This window comes from Micromys minutus (genome assembly GCF_963924665.1).
Source record: "Micromys minutus genome assembly, chromosome: 12".
In the NCBI taxonomy this organism is placed as follows: domain Eukaryota; kingdom Metazoa; phylum Chordata; class Mammalia; order Rodentia; family Muridae; genus Micromys; species Micromys minutus.
Genome location: NC_137981.1, coordinates 6,088,191 through 6,103,883, shown reverse-complemented (window position 1 = coordinate 6,103,883; position 15,693 = coordinate 6,088,191). Strand labels below are relative to the sequence as shown.

Here is a 15,693-nt window from a genome sequence, read left to right as displayed (position 1 = left end):
ATGTTCTGTTTTCTACATAACAAAACACATACTTACTGGCTGAGTAGTTCGAAGCTAATTATACACATTGGAAATCAAAGCAATGTGCTACTACTTAGGGACACAAAGAACAACGCAGGTCCATGTCTATTGCCCTCTGTTTCTGGTGGCGATGTAGATAAATTATGTTTCCTTCTGCTACAACAAATGGTTCTGTTTCTGTAAACTGTATGTTAAGTCAATATGAAAATCTAATGACATCTATTGATCTCGACATAAGGTAATGTGGTTGTGAACAAAACTTGTCGAATGCGTTGTGAAGATATTGTTCGTGAGCCAAATATTCTGTTTGATTGGGAACAAAATGGATACTTACCAACTAAGTAGATTAAAGCTAATTATACACATTGGAAACCAACTAAACGTGCTGCTGCTTAGGGGAACAGAGAACAACGCAGGGCCACAACTATTGCACTCTGTTTCTTGTAGCAACTTAGATAAAGTATGTTTTGTTTAGCTACAACGAATGGTCCTGTTTCTGTGATCTGTATGTTAAGCCAATATGAAAACCTAATGACATCCATGGATCCCGATGTAAGGTAATGCAGTTGTGAACAAAACAAGTCGAACGTGTTGCGAAGATAACGTTCGTGAGCCAAATATTCTGTTCACTTCGCAACAAAACGCGTACTTACCAACTGAGTAGTTTAAAGGTAATTATTCACATAGGAAACCAACTAAACATGCTGCTTCTTAGGGGCACAGAGTAAACCGCAGGTCCATGTCTATTGCCCTCTGTTTCTGGTGGCGACTTAGATAAAGTATGTTTCATTCGGCTACAACAAATGGTTCTGTTTCTGTGAACTGTATGTTAAGCCAATATGAAAAACTAATGACATCCGTGGATCCCTATATAAGGTAATGCAGTTGCGAACAGAACTCGTCAAACGCAAAAATCGAGAACAGCTACATAAAGAGCACAGGAAGAAGGAGAAGGGTAGGGAAAAGTGAACATGGAGATTCTGAAAAGAAACACAAAAAGAAAGAGAAAACCAAACACGAAGATAGAAGCCCAGAAAATCATAAAGACAAGCATAAAGACAGAGATAAGGAAAAAACGAAAAGAGGAAAAGATTAGAACTGCTGCGGATGCAAAAATAAAGGAGAAAGAAAATGGCTTCTCTAGTCCACCATGAATAAAAGACGAACTGGAAGATGATGGCTATTTTGCTCCTCCAAAAGAGGATATAAAGCTACTCAAGAGGCCTTGAGATGAAGGTGATGCTGATTATAAACCCAAGAAAATTAAGACAGAGGATAGCAAAGAAGGAGAAGAAAAGAAAACTAAAAAGAAAAAGAGGATGGCAAACTTAAAAAGCAAAGATAAAGATAAGAAAAAAAGTTGCTGACCCAGATAATAAGAAAAAGAAACCGAAAAAGGAGAGGAACAGAAGTGGGAAGAACTCTGTCCAGAAGGCATCAAGTGGATATTCCTAGAACATAAAAGGTCTGTTTTCACTCCACCATATGAGCCTCTGCAAGAGGATGTTAAGTTTTACTATGATGGTCCCAAAGCAAAAAAGTAGCTACATTCCTTGCAAAAGTGCCTGACCATGAATATACTACTAAGGAAATATTCAAAAAAATTCTTTAAAGATTGGAGAAAGGAAATGACTGATGGCAAATATATATATATATATATATATATATATATATATATGATATAAGCAAATGCAACTTTACACAGATGAACCAGTATTTCAAAGCACAATCAGAAGCTCGGACACAGATGATCAAGGAAGAAAAATTGAAAATCAAAAAAGAAAATGAAAAATTATTGAAAGAAAATGGCTTTTGTGTAATGGATAATCATAGATAACAGATTGGCAACTTCAAGATAGACCCTCTAGTGCTTGCTTTGGCATCACATATACTAAAATTGGAATGATACAGAGAAGATTAGCATGGCCCCTGAGCAAGGATGACATGCAAATTCATGAAGCATTCCATATTTTAAAAAAATGAAAGCCTCACTCCTTTTGAGGAAAAAAAAAATAAGTGTGTAGCACCCTCTCAGAGTGTGGTACTCCTGGACCTTAAATCATTAATAATCCAAGAGCTAAGAATATAGCCTTGTGGCAAATTTGGTATTCAAAAATCATTATGCTTAATCTATACACACCAAGAAAACTGACTGTTTTCATGTTACATTCTGTTCTACATGTACTTTATGCTTATGGTAACTAGTAGATTTCAATGCATACTATGGATTGAAATTATAAACTTCTAAAGGAATTAAGTAAAGACAAAAATATATTCATATAATGTTATGCCAAAATGCCTTTAAAATCTGTACATGTATCTCTCTTTTTTAAAAAATAGAGTTGAAAAAGAAAAAAAAATTAAAAAATAAGATAAAGCCTTCAGGGCTTTTCTGAGGCCAAGGCTACCACCCTAAGATGGGTATGCTGAAAAGAATGATCATGTCTGAGTACATCATAATCAACTGTAGCAAAGATACGAAGGTTCCTTCTACTTCTGGACATAAATGGAAGGAAGTCCGACATGATAACAAGGTTACTTGGCAGGTCTGCTGGATAGAGAATATTCAAGGTTCTATCAAATACATAATAAATCCCAGTTCATGAATCAACGGTGAGAAAGTCTGGCATAAGTATGAGACTGCTCAGCATTTGAAGAAGTGTGTGGAAAAGATCCAAAATCGGTATCAGGAAGACTGGAAGTCCAACGAGATGAAAGTTCAGCAGAGCGTTGTAGCATTGTACTTCATTGATAAGGTTGCTCTGAGAACAGGTAATGAGAAGGAAGGAGAGACAGCAGACACTGTGGGTTGTTGTTCATTTAGAGTATAACACATCAGTCTACACCCAGAATTGAATGGTCAGGAAGGAGTATGTGGTGGAATTTGACTTTCCTGGGAAGGACTCAGTCAGATACTATAACAAAGTTCTAGTCGAGAAATGAGTTTTTAAAAAACTTACAACTATTTATGGAGAACAAGCAGCCTGAGGATGATCTTTTCGATCGACTTAACACTGGTGTTCTAAATAAGCATCTTCAAGATCTCATGGAGGGTTTGACTGCCAAGGTGTTCTGTACCTTCAATACCTTCATCACTCTGTAGTAACAGCTTAAAGAATTCACAGCCCTTGATGAGAATGTACTAGCAAAAATTCTTACAACCATGACAATCGAGCTGTTGCAATTCTTAGTAACCACTAGAGGGCGCCACCAAAGACCTTTGAGAAGTCAATGATGAACTTGAAGTCTAAGATTGATGCCAAGAAGGGTCATCTAGCAGATGCTTGAAGGGACCTGAAAAGTGCTAAGACTGGTGCCAAAATCATGAAGGATGCAAAGACCAAGAAGGTAGTAGAGTAAAAAAGAAGGCTGTATGGTGACCAGAAAAGAAGCTGATGAAGTTGAAAGTTCAAGCCACAGATCGAGAGAACAAACAAATTGCTTTGGGAACCTCCAAACTCAATTATCTGGACCCTAGCATTACAGTAGCTTGGTGCGAAAAATGGGGGCTCCCAATTGAGAAGATTTACCAGAGGGAGAAGTTTGCTTGGGCCACTGATATGGCTGATAAGGACTACGAGTTTTGACCAGTCTCAACAGGGGTTCTGTGGAAAGAGACAATGTGGTTTGGGGAAGATAGATAAACTGAGACTCACTTGCCCTCACACCTGAGGGAGAGGCCACAAGTCTTTGCAAAAAGACAGACCTGGAAATATTATAAAGGAGAGCTCAGGCAGTTGTCCTATGGACAACTTGTTTAAAAATATTTTAGACATCAAAATTCTAGCTGCATGATTTATTTTAAATTTTGTTCTTATTTTCAAGAGAACAAGTGGATGGGACTTTGTCAGCATCTTGCCAGGCAAATTCAGTTTTGCTGCAATGTTTGGATTCTCTTAGCTACTGTATGCGAAGTCTGATTATATTGGTGCATTTTTACAGTTAGGGTTTTGTAATAATTTCTATATTTTAATCGAACCAAATTCCTAAACTTTCTCCTATCCCCTATTTTAGGTATTTAAAATTAAGTAGAATGAAACAAAAACCCAGCGCACCTATGAAAGCTGTAATTCTATCACCATGGGAATCAGTTTTCATTAAATTTGAAGCAGTTGTAACATTGACAGTGTTTTGGTTCAGGCAGCTATTCACAAAAAAGCATGATAGAAAAATATTTCCTGACTTGAGTGTTTCTTTTTAAATGTGAATTTTTATTTTGTTTTAATTATTTTAAAACATTTAAGCCTTCTTCATGATCTGAGAGATCATGTAGCTTGGGGTTGGGGAGGAATGAAGGGCTAGTGAGTCTAAGAACAATGGAAAAAAAAAACAATGACTGAAATCATTTTCCCATCATCCTTTGTTCTGATCATGTTTTTGTACCCTTTAGGAAATCCATCCTTTTATTTGAAAACCCCAGTCTTTCATTTGAAATATTTTATTAGGTCAATAAATTTAGAGGAAAATGAGCTTATGCTTCAAAAAACAAACAAACAAAAATACAAAAACAAAAAGGGAAAAAATCAGTATTTTAGGGTTTTTATTTTCTCTTTTGTATTTGTGTTAAAAATGGAAAAGACATAAAAAGAAAAATTTTAATGTGAAAACTTTTTTTGTTATAATCATTAGTTTTAGAGGCAGTGTTATTTTAGTGTGTGTGCAGAGTCCATTTCCACATCCTTCCTCAAGTATCTTTTATTTTTATCATGAATTCCCCTTTAATCAACTGTAGGTTATTTTAAACAAACTGCTACAACTTAAAAAAAAGAAAAAAGAAAAAAGAAAAAGGAGCTATAGCAGCAGATCCTACTATAGATACTACTACAAAAGCCTATACTCAACAAAACTGGAAAATCTAGATGAAATAGATGTTTTTCTATTTCATATACCAAAGGTAAAGTACCATATACCAAAGTTAAATCAAGAGCAGGTAAACTATCTGAACAGGCCCATATCCTATAAGGAAATAGAATATGTCATTAAAAACCTCCCAACCAAGAAAAATCCCAGAGCCAGATGAATTTTGTGCAGAATTCTACCAGACCTTCAAAGACCTGATACAATATTCCTCAAACTATTCTGAGGGATCCTAAGGCCTTTTACCATCTTACACCCTTCTTACAGCTTCCTCTTCCCACTGAGTGTCTTACAACTCTCTTCTCTCACTAAGGGCCTTTGTGGTCCAACACTTTTCAAGGAGTGGTTCAACCTTATCTGGGAAGCCCCTGGATTGCAGGGAAAGAGCATTGATATATAACCCATGCAGGCACCATTAACAGCACTTTGTGGAAAGAAGTGTCTAATCTGGGCAGCCCTGGAATGTAGGGCATAGGTCCTGAGATGCAACCCATGTTGGCAGCAGCCAATCAATTTAAAAGTCACCTAAACCCACCAATACTTGCATGCCTAGTCACCATCACTATAGCCCACCCATTACAAAGTATATAAAAACTATACTGACTGAGGGCTTGAGGTTGCCTCTCCTCTAGATGTAGGTCACCCCAGTGCACTGAACCAATAAATCTCTTGCTTTTGATCCTAATCTCTAGTCTCATTCACAGGAGTCTCAAATTGGTAAGACTCAATTTGGATCTTACAATTCCATAGAATAAAAACAGAAGGAACACTGCCTAATTCATTCTATGAAGCCACAATTATTTTGATACCTATACAACAAATGGACCCAACCAAAAAAGAGAATTTCAGGCCAATCTCACTTATGAATATCAATACAAAGATGCATAATTATATTCTTGCAACCTGAATCCAAGAACACATCAAAACCATCATTCACCATGGTCAAGTAGGCTTCATCCCAGGGATGCAGGTTGGTTCAATATGTGAAAATCCATTAACATGATACTTTTATAAACAAACACAATGAAGAAATCACACAATCATCTTCTTAGATGCAGAAAAAGCATGTGATAAAATACAACACCCCTTCATGTTGAAAATATTGGAGATATTCAAGGCCCATACCTAAACATGATCAAAGGAATTTACTGCAAACAAACAGCTAATATCAAATTAAATGGAGATATACTTGAAGCAAACCCACTAACATTAGGAACATGACAAGAATGCCCACGATTTCCATATCTATTCAATATAGTACTCAAAGTGCTAGCTAGAACCATAAGACAACAAAAATAAATAAAGGAGATACAAATTAGCAAAGAAGAAATAAATGTATGTATCACTATTTGCAGATGATATGATGATATATATAAGTGATCCCAAATAAAATAAAATACAATCCCAAATCAAAACCAGTGAACTTCTCCAGCTGATAAACAACTTCAGCAAAGTGGCCAGATACAAAATTAACTCAAATCAGTAGCCTTCCTTTATACAAAAGATAAACAGGCTGAGAAAGAAATTAGGGGAACAACTCCCTCCACAATAACCACAAATAATATAAAATATTTTGAGGCAACTCTAATCTAACAGGTGAAAAATTGCTATGACAATAACTTCAAGTCTCTCAAGAAAGAAATTGAAGATCTCAGAAAATGGAGAGATCTCCCATGCCCATGGTTTGGCATAATTAACATAGTAAAAGTGGCCATACTACCAAAGGCAATCTACAGATTCAATGCACTTCCCATAAAAATCTTAATAGAATACCTCAAAGAAATAAAAAAAAGCAATTCTCAAATTCATCTGGAAAGGCAAAAAACTCAGAATAGTGAAAACAATTCTTAGTAATAATGGAATGGTTTGGAGAATCACCATCTGACCTCAATCTCTAACAGAGGTCTATAGTGATTGAAACTGCATTGTATTTGTACAGAGACAGACAGGTTTATCAATAGGATGTAATAGAATACCCAGAAATAAAACCACACACTTATTCAGACTTGATCTTTGACAAAGAAGCCAAAAACATACAATGGTCAAATGAAAGCGTCTTTAGTAAATCATGCTGGTCTAATTGGCTGTCTATTTTTAGTATAATAAAAATTAGCCCATATTTGTCACCTTGCACAAAGCTCAAGTCCAAGTGGATCAAGGTTCTCAACATAAAACCACGTACACTCAATTTAATAGAAGGGAAAGAAGAAAAGATTCCTAAACTCATTGGCACAGGAGGAAAATTTCTAAACAGAACTCTAATGGTGCAGCTCTAAGATTAAGAATAGATAAATGGGACCTCATGAAACTAGAAAGATTCTGTAAGGCAGAAAAAAAACACAGTCAATAAGAGAAATTGGCAACCTACAGATTGGGAAAAACTTCACTAACCCCACATCTGATAGAGGGCTAATATCCTAAATAAACAAATAACTCAAGAAGCTAACCACCAAAAATCAAGTAACCAAATTAAAAATATGGGGTGTAAAACTCACAACAGAGGAATCTCCAATGGAAGAGAAGCACCTAAAGAAATGTTCAAAGTCTTTATTGATCAGAGAAGTGCAAATCAAAACAATTCTGAGATTGCTCCTTACATCTATCAGAATGGCCAAGATTAAAACCTCAGTGTGGAGAAAGAGGAACACTTCTCCATTGCTGGTGGAATTGTAAACCTGTACAAATACTCTGGAAAGCAATTTGGAGGTTCCTCAGTAAATTGAAAATAAATCTACCTGAAAACTCTTTAATACCACTCTTGAAAATATACCCAAAAGATGCCACACCACTCCACAGGGGCACATGTTCCACTAAAGCTTATAGTGGCCTTATTTGTGATAGTCAGAAGTTGGAAACAGCTCAGATGATTCATGACAGAAGAATGGATACAGAAATTGTGGTTCATTTACAGACTGGAATACTACTCAGCTATTAAAAATGAGGTCATCCTGAGTTTTTCAGACAATTGGATGGAACTAGAAAATATCCTGAGTGAGTTGACTCAGACCCAAAAGGACATGCACATTATGTACTCACTCATAAGTGGATATTAGCCAAAAAAGTACAGAATACCCAAGATACAGTACACAGAACTCAACAAGGTCAACAAGCTAAAGGGCCCAGGTGAGGATGCTTCAGTCTCATTTTGGAAAGAAAAGAAAGCAACTACAAGAGGGGAGAGAGGGAGAAGCCTGAGAGGCAAAAGGGATGGGGTGGGGGAAGAGGGCAACATGATTTGGTACTGGATTAGAGAAAAGGACTGAATTCCTGAGGACTAGCAGAAAGAATGAAAACAGACAACCTCTGGAGGTAAGAGATTGGAAGGACACACTAGAATGTCCCAGAAATCTGGGAGGTGGGAGATTCTCAGGACTCAAAGGAAGGGACCCAAATAAAATGCTCTACAGCGGAGAGAGGCAACTTATAGAGCCCACATTCAGGAGGAAGACAGTGCTTCAAGTAATGAGGTTGCTCTCCTACAGTAAAAACTCTGACCTATAATTGTTCTTATCTAAAAAACTGCAAGGATGGAAATCAAGAAGAGCCTGGGGGGAAAAAAAGGTCTAGTGACAGGCCCAAAGTGAGATCCAGCTCAAGGGGAGGTCCCAAGGTCTGACACTGTTACTGAGGCTATGGAGGGCTCACAAAAAAAGGACCTATCATGACTGCCCTCTGAAAAACCCAACAAGCATATAAAAGAGTCAGATGCAGATATTTGCACCCAACCAATGCTGATGCCTGTGGTTGAATTAGGGAAAAGCTGGAAGAAGGTGAGGAGGAGAGCCATCCTGTAAGAGGCCCAGCAGTCTCGATTAACTTGGACCCCCAAGATCTCTCAGACACTGGATCACCAACAAGGCATCATACACCTGCTGAATGAGGCGTCCAACACATATACAGCAGAGGACTGCCAAGTCTGGATTTAGTCATAGAACATGCACCTAAACCCCAAGAGACTGGAGGCCTCAGGGAGTTTAGAGGTCTTGTGGGGTGAGTGGGGTAAGGACATCCATGTAGAGACAGGGTGGTGGGGAGACTGTGGAACAATTGGAGGGTGAACCAGGAGGGGAATTAAAACTTGAGTGTAAAGAAAAAAAAAGATGGCTGAGGCCTCTGAGAAGTCTTGCAAGATCTCTCCCACCTGAGCCCACAGTAAGGCCAAAGCCTGCCACATACCCTACAGGCTGTCCTGGGAGGGAAGACCTGGTGATCTCCTGGGCAGATAACTCGGTGCACTCTGGAATTGGGTCCTTTCTGGCCCAGGGAGAGGGACTGGTGATTACCATCAACTCAGGACTTGCCTGCAAACAGCTGAGCTCCCAGAGCAGCTTCTCAAGGGCTCTCCCATCTGAACTCACAGAGACATAAAGGGAGTTCTGCAATCAGAGCTCACTGCCTGCCTACAAAGAGCCAAACACCCAGAAGCAATTTCCTTCCTGAGCCCACAGGCCCTCAGATCCACAGAAGAGACGGGCTCCAGTCAGAGACAACAAGATCACCTATAATCACAGATAACAAGATGACCAGAAACATACAGGAAGCCTACAGAACTTAAAATATATTGAACCAGAAAAGAAATTCTTCCTGACACATAATAGTCAAAACTCTGAATATTCAAAACAAAGAAAGAATCCTAACAGATGTAAGGAAAAAACGACAAGTAACATATAAAGGCAGACCAATCAGAATTATACCAGACTTCTCAACAGAGACTCTGAAAGCTAGAAGGTACTGGACAGACATCATACAGATGCTAATGGAACATAAATACCAGCTCAGGTTACTATATCCAGCAAAATTCTCCATCACCATAGCTGGAGAAACCAAAATACTCCAGGAAAAAACTACATATACACAATTTCTTTTCACAAGTTGAGCCCTACAAAGGATGATAGATGGAAAAACCCAACACAAGGAAAAAATCTGAACACAAGGAAAAGCAAAAAAATAATCGTGAAAGGAAACCAAAACAAGAAAAGCACACAAACATAAGTCTACTCCTAAGAACAAAAATAACAGAAAAAAAGAATCACTATTCCTTAATATCTCTTAACATAAATGGACTCAATTCTTCAATAAAGAGACTTAGACTATCAGACTGGAAACATAAACAAGATCCATATTTTTGCTGTATACAGGAAACTCATCTCAGAGACAAAGACAGACACTATCTCAGAGTAAAAGGCTGGGGAAAAAAAAAACTTCAAAGCAAATGGTCCCAGGGAACAAGCTGGAGTAGCTATTCTAATATCAAACAAAATAGATTTTCAACCAAAAGTTATCAAAAAAGATAAGGAAGGGCACTTTTTACTCATCACAGAAAAATCTATCAAGATGAACTCTCAATCTTGAACATCTATGCTCCAAGTACGAGGGCACCCACATTTATAAAAGAAATCCTACTTGAGTTCAAAGTATATATTACACCACCCACAATAATAGTGGGAGACTTCAACACCTCACTCTCATCAATGGACAGATTATAGAGGCAGAAACTAAACAGAGACACAGCAAAACTAGAAGAGGTTATGAACCAACTGGAATTAACAGACAGCTACAGGACATTTCATCCCAAAACAAAAGAATACACTTTTTTCTCAGCATGCATTGGTACCTTCTCCAAAATTGACCATATAGTAATTCACAAAACAGGCCCCCATCAGATTCAAGAAGACTGAAATACTCACACGCACCCTATCAGATCACCATGGATTAAGGCTTGTCTTTATTAACAACAAAGACAATAAAAGCCCACATACACACAGAAACTGAACAACGCTCTGCTCAATGATAACATGGTCAAGAAAGAAATAAAGAAAGAAATTAAGATTTTTTTTGGAATTTACTGAAAATGATAGCACAATATACCCAAACTTATGCGATGCAAAGAAAGCAGTATTAATAGGAAAACTCATAGTTCTGAGTGCCTCCAAAATGAAACTAGAGAGAGCATACACTAGCAGCTTGACAGCATACCTAAAAGCTCTAGAGAAAAAAGAAACAGATATACCCAAGAGGAAATAATCAAACTCAGAGCAGAAATCAACCAAATAGAGACAAAAAGAACTACATAAAGAATCAACAAAACCAAGAATTGGTTCTTTGAGAAAAATCAACAATATTGATAAACACTTAGCCAGACTAACTAGAGGTCACAGAGAGAGTTATCCAAATTAACAAAATCGGAAATAAAAGGGGAGCCATAACAACAGAAACTGAGGAAATTCAAAAAATTATCAGATCCTACTACAAAAGCCTGTACTCAACAAAACTGGAAAGTCTGGAGGAAATGGATAAAGTTTTAGACAGTTACCAGGTACCAAAGTTAAATTAGGATCAGATAAACCACCTAAAAAGTCCTATAACGGTTGGGGCGGGGAACATAGACTACAAGCTGCATAGAGACAGAGAGGCAAAAGGGTAGAGGACATAGAGACAGACTTAGGGAGCCATGGAAGCCAAGCTGCCCAGAGGACCTCCTGATCCGAAACTTTCCTGCCTTCTTCATCTTCTGATTCCCTAAACCTTGTGTGGAAGCACGACCCATTGGTCCACCCCAGTTGGCACCTGCACAGGGCCCAGGGTAAGGAGAAAAGGGTTCATCAACAGTTCCAAAATTAGGAGGCACCTTATCTTCTCCAATACATTCTAGGATATTCTGGTCTCCGTGGTCCTTTGGCAGAGGAAGCTGATGGTCCATCTTGGGTTCCCGAGAGTCTTGCCAAACACTCCCAGGTTACAAAAGCGATGGCTACATCATAAGCGCCAGAAGTTGAGGATGCAGAAGATGATGAGTTTCAAGGCACAGCAGAGCCCAAAGCGTCTATCCAGTCTACCCAGAAGCGTCTGCTCCAGACTTGGAAACAGATTAAACACTTTACTGCTGAAGGAATTTGAGTGGTCAAGGACAAAGGGCAGTGTGTTTCTCCTACTCGCTTATTTTCAGCGGTTCTGGCATTATTCTCTACCCCGACAGTAGAAAATGTGGGAGTCTATTGGGCTTAGGTAAAAGATCCCACTTTGGTCTACCCAGTCATGTGGGAGGATTCAGCAACTAGGGTGTTTACTAATGATATAGTGTTTCTGACAGTCCTAATATTTCTCATGGGCTGCCTTGCACTGAGCTCCATCATTCCTATTTGTCACTGGAGGGTCACTTGGATAACTCTAATCCAAGTTATCCAATAAGCTTGTGTCTTTGAGGTACAGGAGAGTTTTTTAAACATAATCAATTTACCCATCATTTTAGTTTATCAGTATGCAATGAGAATCCTGTGCACTGGTTTTCAGAATGGAATTCCAACTCCATGGTTCTAAACAATTCTGTGCTTCTGAATGGATGGCTTAAGGTGCTTGTCAACTTGTCTTGGAGATATCCACCTAGTCTGGATGAAGATAGCTTCTCAGGTGCTGAGGGCCATTCAGGAGGAATGACAAATGGCTTTAGGACTCATGGAATTTGGCCCACAGGTTACCACAGCCACATAGGTGAGCCTTGGTAAGGCACAGCCCCAAGGACCACGTGTCCTGAGGACTTCCTGCGGTTACAGAGTTCTGCTCTTCTTGCTGCCCTCACATCCCTCTTAATCTAAGAATTGTATGAAAACTCTAAGGGGGCTTCCAGCCCCTCACTGGGCAGTATCTCTGTCACTCACAAAACTAATGTTTAGTATCTTTCAGGCATTGTTGATGGAGCAGATTAATGATTCACTAATCACCCTAGGAAAGAGTTTATGGATGTAGGTTGTCAGCAATGACCAACCGCTCTTAGAAAGCATTTGGAAAAATAAAGTTGTTAGTGAAACTAGGTTGAGATATTTTTGCTAGTGGCTTTGATGTAAAAAAATCTTAGGGAACAACCTAAAGTTCAGAAAGGCCAGTTTTATTAGTTATGCTAGGGACCCTTTATGGTCAGGGAACAATGGCAGCACTGGCTAACGTGAGTCTTACTGGGGTTGGACTGACTGGGATAATTGATTTCTTATACTCAGGTTTGCCCTCAGCTTCCTGATACAGTTTATTAAGAATTGCTGATGAGTATATACACATTTTAAGGATTTAAGGTAGATATGACTTATTTTCATATAAAAGTTTAGATTTGTGATTAAAAGATACTTACATGATTACTTTTAGAGACAAATAATAAAATAATTGCTCCTTTCTTTGTAACTGCAAATTACTGCCTGCCAGTCAGTGAAACTGGCTGAGAAAATTATCTTGTTTGCTCACACTTTGTTAATCTATACCACGTTGCTTAGCTAAGAATGTAAGTGGGTTTTAGGGAATAATTGGTTTTCATTACCTGTACTATGTGATGTTTCTTGTAAAGGTATTGGAAAACACACTTTTTCATAATCATTCATCAGAAGAAAACTGAAAGGTAATCACATTGAGCTGCATACTACTGGAAAGATTTTGCTGGGATATATAAGTGGTGGAAGAAAGAATAAAGTATTAGAGTTGTAACACCCCCCCCCCCAAAATGTCCTATAACACCTAAAGAAATAGAAACAATCATCAAAACCTCCAAATCAAAGAAAGTCCAGGACCTGATGGGTTTAGTGGAGAATTCTATCACACTTTGATAGAAGACCTAATACCTGTACTCCCTGAACTATTCAACAAAATAGAAACAGAAAAAACACTACCCAACTCATTCTTCAAAGCCACAATTACATTCATACCTAAACCACACAAAGACACTACAAAGAAAGAGAACATCAGACCAATTTGTCTCCTGAACATTGATACAAAAATACTCAATAAAATTCTTGCAAACCGAATCCAAGAACACATCAAAACAACCATCCACCATGTTCAAGTAGGTTTTATTCTAGGGGTACAGGGATAGTTCAATGTATGGAAATCCATCAACATAAACCACCATGTAAACAAACTCAAAGAAAAAAAAACCCACATGATCCTCTCACTAGATGCTGAGAAAGCATTTGAAAAAATTCAACACCCATTCATAATAAAAGCCTTGGAAAGATCAGGAATCCAGGGCCCATTCCTAAACATAATAAAACCAATATGCAGCAAACCAGTAGTCAACATCAAACTAAGTAGAGAGAAACTTGAAGAAATCCCATTAAAATAAGGGACGAGAGAAGGATGTCCACTGTCCCTCTACCTATTCAATATAGTACTGGAAGTCCTGGCCAAAGCAATTAGACAACAAAAAGACGTCAAAGGGATTCACATTAAAAAGGAAGAAGTCATAATATCTCTATTTGCAGATGATATGATAGTATACTTAAGTGACCCCCCCCCAAAAAAAACCCACCAGAGAACATTTACAGCTAATAAACAACTTGAGCAAAGTGGCTTGATATAAAATTAACTCTAACAAATCAACCACCTTCCTATACTCAAAAGGTAAACAGGCTGAGAAAGAAATTAGAGAATCAACACCCTTCACAATAGTCAAAAAGACTATAAAATACCTTGAGGTGACCCTAATCAAGCAAGAAAAGGATCTGTATGACAAGAACTTCAAGACTCTGAAGAAGGAAATTGAAGAAAATCTCAGAAGATGGAAAGATCTCCCATGCTCATGGATTGGAAGGATCAACATTGTAAAAAATGGCCATCTTTCCAATAGAAATCTACAGATTCAGTGAAATATCCATCAAAATTGAAATCAAATCTCCATAGAATTATAAAGAGCAATTTGCAAATTCATCTGGAATAACAAAAAGCACAGAATAGTGGCATTTATTCTCAGGAATAAAACTTTTCTGGGCGAATCACTATCCCTGATCTCAAGCTATATTGCAGAGCAATTGTAATAAAAACCACATGGTACTGGTACAGAGATAGCCAGGTAGATCAATGGAAGAGAATTGCAGACCTAGAAATGAACCCACACACCTATGGTCACTTGATCTTTGACAAAGTGGTAAAAACTTTCAATGGAAAAAGGAGAGCCTCTTCGACAAATGGTGTTGGTTCAACTGGCAGTCACCATGCAGAAGAAAGTAATCAATCCTTTCCTATCTCCTTGTACAAAGCTCAAGTGCAAGTGTATCAAAGACATCTACATAAAACAAGGTACACTGCAACTATTAGAAGGGAAAGGGGGGAAGATCTTAGAACACATAGGCACAGGGGAAAATTTCCTGAACAGAACACAAATGGCTTATGCTCTAAGATCAGGAATCGACAAATGGGACCTCATGAAGCAAGGCTTTATGTAAGGTCTGTCAGATATTCTGTGTCAGAAGGCTGACGATGATGCTCAAGTGTTGTAAAGAATATTGGGGACTGTCCAGGCCATCACCTGTCTGTCAATTCTTAGTCTTGAAAGCTGTTGGTTGCACTTCCTTTTACTCATGTAATATTTATTTCTTCTCAGGTCTCTGGTGGAGATGAAGACTAAAATTTTTAGAAGATATTTTTAAGTTAAGATGTTTTCGGGTTAATAAAGGTAACTATGATAATATTAATTTAGATGCAAAACTCTGAACTCACCAAAATAAGATAGATAATAGAATACTTTCCCCTGAATTGACAAATACAAACAGACTAAACTTTTTTTTATTTAAACAACTTTATTTTAAAAAACATAGATAAATGGACAGATTTTTAAAAGCATTTTGCATTAAAATATATGAATGTATTTTTGTCAGTACTTGATTTTTTTAAGGTTTGATTGTATGCATTGTAATCTTACTAGTTACAATGAGCATAAAGTATATGAAAAATAAAATGTAACATTAAAATAGTAAAAGTTTCCTTGGTATGTAAAGATTAAACACAATAAGTTTTAAATACCAAGAATTGCCACAAGGCTACATTCTTAGCTCTTGAATT

At 37.7% G+C, this 15,693-nt stretch overlaps 1 pseudogene across 1 annotated transcript; it reads left to right on the top strand.

Annotated features, from left to right (window-relative positions):
* Positions 1–561: 561 nt before the first annotated feature.
* On the top strand, positions 562–3,608 carry LOC308428017 (DNA topoisomerase 1-like; annotated as a pseudogene). Its single transcript has 3 exons — positions 562–578; positions 907–1,888; positions 2,407–3,608. The product of its transcript is annotated as a DNA topoisomerase 1-like (transcript).
* Positions 3,609–15,693: the final 12,085 nt, after the last annotated feature.